Source organism: Physeter macrocephalus, chromosome 13, assembly GCF_002837175.3.
Source record: "Physeter macrocephalus isolate SW-GA chromosome 13, ASM283717v5, whole genome shotgun sequence".
NCBI lineage: Eukaryota > Metazoa > Chordata > Mammalia > Artiodactyla > Physeteridae > Physeter > Physeter macrocephalus.
The window spans coordinates 1,304,263-1,310,262 of NC_041226.1; the positions used below are offsets into that span (position 1 = coordinate 1,304,263).

The 6,000-nt window shown below is 49.7% G+C and overlaps 1 protein-coding gene across 2 annotated transcripts in view; it reads right to left on the reverse strand.

Annotated features, from left to right (window-relative positions):
• Positions 1-4,782, reverse strand: part of LATS2 (large tumor suppressor kinase 2) — a 53,381-nt gene extending 48,599 nt beyond the window's left edge. Inside the window, exon 1 of one of the 2 annotated variants that reach the window (XM_024125948.3) lies at positions 4,651-4,782. The gene's annotated coding sequence lies outside the window, so the exon portion shown is untranslated. Of the gene's footprint in view, positions 1-4,209; positions 4,613-4,650 lie in introns of those variants that run through there. The other variant, XM_028497329.2, reaches the window with a different exon arrangement.
• Between the last annotated feature and the right edge of the window lie 1,218 nt (positions 4,783-6,000).

The window sequence follows — 6,000 nt, forward strand, 5'->3', positions numbered from 1 at the left end:
GGCCACAGTATCGGAACAGTTAACAGTAAACACAAACCACTGCTACACAATATGAGAGTTTTCCCTTGTCCTCCAGAAAAATTCCTACGTATGTCAAATATTGGCATATGAACAAAAAGTATTTAATTAACTTAAACAACCACTTGTCACTATTAGGTTGACGTGGTCGAGTGGCAAGCGAAATAAAGCTTTTGTAGAGTGAACGGCAAACATTAAACAACGTCCAGTTTCCACCCTAATTTTAGCACCGTAACTATTATCCTTATTTCCAGCATTACCTTGTTCTAATCATACTTTCAAAATGAAACTGTAAATCAAACAGCATTAGGCTCAAAAGTACTAACACTAACACTTAGTGACATGAGTGGCCAAACAGGGCTACCTTCAGGCTCTGGGAGCTGTCACAAGTGCTCTCTGTAAGAAAGCCCACTCCCCGCCCCACACAGAGCCTCAGCCACCAGCACACAATGGGGATGGTGACCCCTGGACTCGCGACGCCCAGTTCTGTCCATAGGAATTACTGAGTAATAGGCTTTTTTTTAAAAAAGGAAGGCGATTCAGGGAATTTTTCATGCTGGAAGTCGGAAATGTTCTAGAAATGTTCAAGCCCAAGCTCTTCGTTCTGTTGATCACAATATTTTGCTCATTTTTAGAGCAGATTTACAGTCAAAACAAAGTGAATGCAGTGAATTTATCTTCTGTATTTCTTCAAACCTTTTATTTTTTAAAAGTCAGTAAGGAACATTATTTAGAAGTTTCACATTATTATAACCATGAAATAAAAGCAGCTTTTCAAAACCTGTGTTAGTCTGGTTTTTCCAATACAAATCAGAACACCCCCCCAAAGTTCCCCCAAATGCTTCCTGGGTGTTTACGGCGAATTTATCAGCTTCAAGTGAGCCGTGGCCGCTGAGCCTGCGCGTCCGGAGCCTGTGCCCCGCAAGGGGAGAGGCCACGGCAGAGGGAGGCCCGCGTACCACAAAAAGAATTTTTATTCTAATTTCTCCCAGTACTTCACAACCCACACTGGCTGCCAAACACACATTCAGCCCCGACCGGCGAAGGAACCAACCAAACCCACGGACCGCAGGACCCGCACTAAGGACACATGCTGGCATTTTTTGGAACAGTATTTCTTGGACCTAAAATGCCAGTTATTATTTAAATCACATCCTTACTATAACTAAGTAGCAAAGCTGAAACTAAACCAGGCAGCCGGGCCAGGCCTGCAGCCAGATGCTGAATGTCAGAACCGTAAACCACTGTGCCGCTGGACCTCTCCGGGGCTGCCCCAGCCAGGAAACCCTCACAGGGGACAGACACTCCTCACCAGGAGGGTCCCTGAGGACGTCTCTCCAACCAAGAGCGCAATCACAAGGTTTCAGTGGGTACGGAGGCCTCCCACTTGTGCCAAAGACTGTACCGGACATTATTTGGATTCACTCAGGTAGAACTGGGCCTCACCTCCAAATAGGTTTATGATCCAGGGAAAACAAACTACCACATGCCCTATTTGCTTTGTACATGATATCTGTATGATATATATATGTATGTGTGTGTGTGTGTGTGTGTGTATAGATATACACATACACACACTTAGAGACACACATTATGAATAACAGCATAAAAAAGTGGAGCCATAGAAGTTTGTACTCAAGATGACCATGTGGAATGACCAGGCTGTAGGTAAATCTGTCACCTGTTCTCTGCAGCAATCATAACAGCAAGCAACCCAACAGGATAGGTCTCCTTATATTCCACTCCACACCCCAGCAGGGGCTTTCGCTCTTTGAGAAGCCTCACCTCCCCTGAAACCCTCTCCCCTTCAAGTTTCGGAAACTCCGCGGCCAGGGATTGGACCACCCCTGCCCCTGGAGAGTCACTACTGTGGACAGAGGTGATCCATGACCATCCAAGGAATCGCAGCGCACAGGCCTATTTGGAGAAAACCTCCCAGAGAAAGGATCACTTCACCAAAGTTGGAAAGGCGCAAGGGCTATGATTTGATGGAGGAAGCGTGAAGCTATTCTTGGAGTCCGGAACTTCCTGTGAAAAGGCTCAAACACAGAAAAGATGAACAGGCAGATAATGTTGGGGAGCAAGGCAGGTACATTTAATGAAAACACAGGAGTGACACTCGTGGGACAGGATGGAGTTAATTAATTAGTAAGGAACGAGCTGGTCCCTAGGACTCCTGCTCAAGACCACGGCCTGGAGACACGGAGGTCAGTACTCCGGAGAAGCCCACTCCATTCAAAAGCCAGCTGACATCCTCGAAAAGATTCTCACCGTGCTAATGAATTTAGAGACTACAGGATCTGCTCTAGGCCACAGTATCGGAACAGTTAACAGTAAACACAAACCACTGCTACACAATATGAGAGTTTTCCCTTGTCCTCCAGAAAAATTCCTACGTATGTCAAATATTGGCATATGAACAAAAAGTATTTAATTAACTTAAACAACCACTTGTCACTATTAGGTTGACGTGGTCGAGTGGCAAGCGAAATAAAGCTTTTGTAGAGTGAACGGCAAACATTAAACAACGTCCAGTTTCCACCCTAATTTTAGCACCGTAACTATTATCCTTATTTCCAGCATTACCTTGTTCTAATCATACTTTCAAAATGAAACTGTAAATCAAACAGCATTAGGCTCAAAAGTACTAACACTAACACTTAGTGACATGAGTGGCCAAACAGGGCTACCTTCAGGCTCTGGGAGCTGTCACAAGTGCTCTCTGTAAGAAAGCCCACTCCCCGCCCCACACAGAGCCTCAGCCACCAGCACACAATGGGGATGGTGACCCCTGGACTCGCGACGCCCAGTTCTGTCCATAGGAATTACTGAGTAATAGGCTTTTTTTTAAAAAAGGAAGGCGATTCAGGGAATTTTTCATGCTGGAAGTCGGAAATGTTCTAGAAATGTTCAAGCCCAAGCTCTTCGTTCTGTTGATCACAATATTTTGCTCATTTTTAGAGCAGATTTACAGTCAAAACAAAGTGAATGCAGTGAATTTATCTTCTGTATTTCTTCAAACCTTTTATTTTTTAAAAGTCAGTAAGGAACATTATTTAGAAGTTTCACATTATTATAACCATGAAATAAAAGCAGCTTTTCAAAACCTGTGTTAGTCTGGTTTTTCCAATACAAATCAGAACACCCCCCCAAAGTTCCCCCAAATGCTTCCTGGGTGTTTACGGCGAATTTATCAGCTTCAACACCTCTCCTCACGCCCAACCCACACATGCAGTGGGATTTAGGAGCCCGGGGCTGGCTACTTGCAACACATCATTTAAAATAACAAGGCATCTTATTGTAAAAACATTCCCCTCCCACCAAAGGAAAGTCCCTCCCCCAATCCTGCGATTTGCTAAAGAAAGAAAGAAATATGTAGAGCTCCCATTTACAACTAAGTCAAAACGATTTCAAATTAGATGAAGAGGCTAGAAGAATCTTTTCCGGTTCAAAAATTCCGAGATTCTCATAATTCACCTTAATAATTTTTCATGACAGCTTCTGCCCAGATAGCATTTTAAATTGCTTGACATTTTGAGATTCATTAAATGTTCAGCAATTTTAATTTCAAAGGAATGCTGCCATATTCTTTAAACAGTGCTCTAAATACCTGGATAATGAGACCAAATTTTATGACAGGCTGAATAACACAGTGTCTTGTTAATTATAATTTAAAACAGACTTTCTTAAACAGTCTGTGCATTCTTATTTTGAAGATTTTTCTGTTACTCTCTTATTAATACATTTGCTAAAGAAAAAACTTTTAAAAGATACAAAGTAGCTTAGTCTCTTGATTGAGCGCTCAAAAATGGTGATCCATCACGCAGGGGTTTGAGTTGAGATTCAACTAAAACTATGAATCAAGCCCTCCAGAGCACAATTTCCCTAATAATGGGCCAGGAGTTACTTTCTCCATTACTAAGGGAAGGCCTGTCAACCCCTAGGTTAAAATTCAAACTGAACGCCTGTGCGAACATCACACATTTTGTGACTTTCCATTCAAGTTTCTTAGTAAAATGGGGGCAAACTTTCCTCTACAATTGCACGTATTTGCTGAACGCTTTGGGAAGAGAGCTGTCTGGCCACTGCATTTCTACCTGCCAAGCGCTGGGTCTCACACAGTCCCAGGCTAGTGAGTTCTGAAGTCTGGACTCCTGTCCAGGGAGACCCCCTCCCCTGCCCCCCACGTACGTGTAATCGGTCCACACGACGAACCCCGCACACAGCGAGCACCGTCCGGGTCCCACCGAGGCCTGCGGGCGGGGCACGTGTGTCTCCCCGGCCCCACCTGCCTCCGCCGGGTCGCCAGGCGCCGCGAACCGGGTCGGAACCCGCGTCCGGAGCCCGGCGGGCGCCGAGCGCAGGGGGGTGCCGCGGGAGGCCAGACTCGGGACGGGGGTCGGGGTGGGGGTGGGGGGAGGTGGGGGAGGGGAAGACCCGGGGGCGCGGCCCGGGGGGAGGGGCGGCCCGCGAGGGGGAGGGAAGGCGCGGCCTCCGTCCGGGGACGACCTGCCCGCGAGGGGCCGAGGGCCGAGGTGGCCCGACGGCGCGGACCCCCCCCTCCGCCCGAGCGCGCGGCCCCGCCCGCCGCCGCGTCCCGAGTCCCGATCCGGACCCCGCCGCCCCGCTCACCTCGCGCCGTCTACGCCGTCCGCGGCCGCCTGGCCCGCGACTCCGGGGCCTCGCGGGGGACGCCAAGCCCGGGGGCGGCCGGCGGGCGGGGACGCGGGGCGCCGGGCGGACGGGCGGGCGGCCCCATCTTCCGGCGCTCGCGCCGCGGCCCAGCGCGCAGCCCGAGCGGGACATTCGCTACATTGTTGGCATTCCTGGGGCGTCACGTGACCGCCGCGTCAGCGCCGCCCCCGCCCGCGCCCGCCGGCCGCCCAGGGGGCGCGGGGCCCGGCCGTCGTCCGTCCGTCCGTCCGTGCGGGGCCCGCGGCCTCAGCCGCCGTCCCCCCCGCGGCGCTGCCGTCCCGCGTCCTCCCGCGCGGACGGGCTCCGGACCGTCTGCCAGGGGACAGCCCAGTGTCCCCGCGCGCCCATGGCCCGGCCACCGCTGAGCGCCGGGATCTGGCTCACCTGCGCCCCGCCCCCCGCGAGGCTCACCTGGACGCGCGGCGCGGCGCCGCCTACGCCCTCACCTGCGCCCCGGGCGCTCGCACCCGGACAGGCCTCCCCCCCCCCCCCCCCCGGGGGCTGGCCCCCTCCTCCCTTTGTGTGCAGGTAAAGGTCCTGCCCTTGCTCTGTCTTCAACGACAGAAACATAGTTAACTGAAAGAAATATATCGTAAATAAAAGGAATTTAATGGACTTTACAATTTATGTGCGAGACATCTAATCAAATTTTGGGATTACAATGACCATTATAGAATTGTTTGCAATCGTGAAAAATCAGGAAGAACCTAAAAGTCCAGCAGTAGGGAACTGTGGGAAAATAAAATATGTAAAATAGCTAAGTGAATGAACTAGCTGTACTTTTCAAAGGATATGTAGATAGACTTCAAAAATTATTGTAGAGTGGAGAAAAGGGAGTTGCAAAACTATATTTACACTATGATACCATGTGGATAAATAAAATCCCACAGAACCTATGCTAATCACGTTCTTTATACAAGTAGAGTCACGGACTGAAAATGTACACACCAGATTCATGACAGCTGTGGCCGGTGTAGAAAGGAGTGTAGAAATTAGACTCAGGAGAGAAAAGTAAGGACATCGACTTTCCCTCCAGTGCTTTACTTCTTTATTTGAAACAAATTGTCCAAATCTTAAAATTTGTTGATTCTGAGTGATTAGATTCAATAATGTGTACTGTGTTACTCTTTGTGCCTTTTTAAAAAATATCTTAGGGCTTCCCTGGTGGCGCAGGGGTTGAGAGTCCGCCTGCCGATGCAGGGGACACGGGTTCGTGCCCCGGTCCGGGAAGATCCCACGTGCCGCGGAGCGGCTGGGCCCGTGAGCCACGGCCGCTGAGCCTGCGCA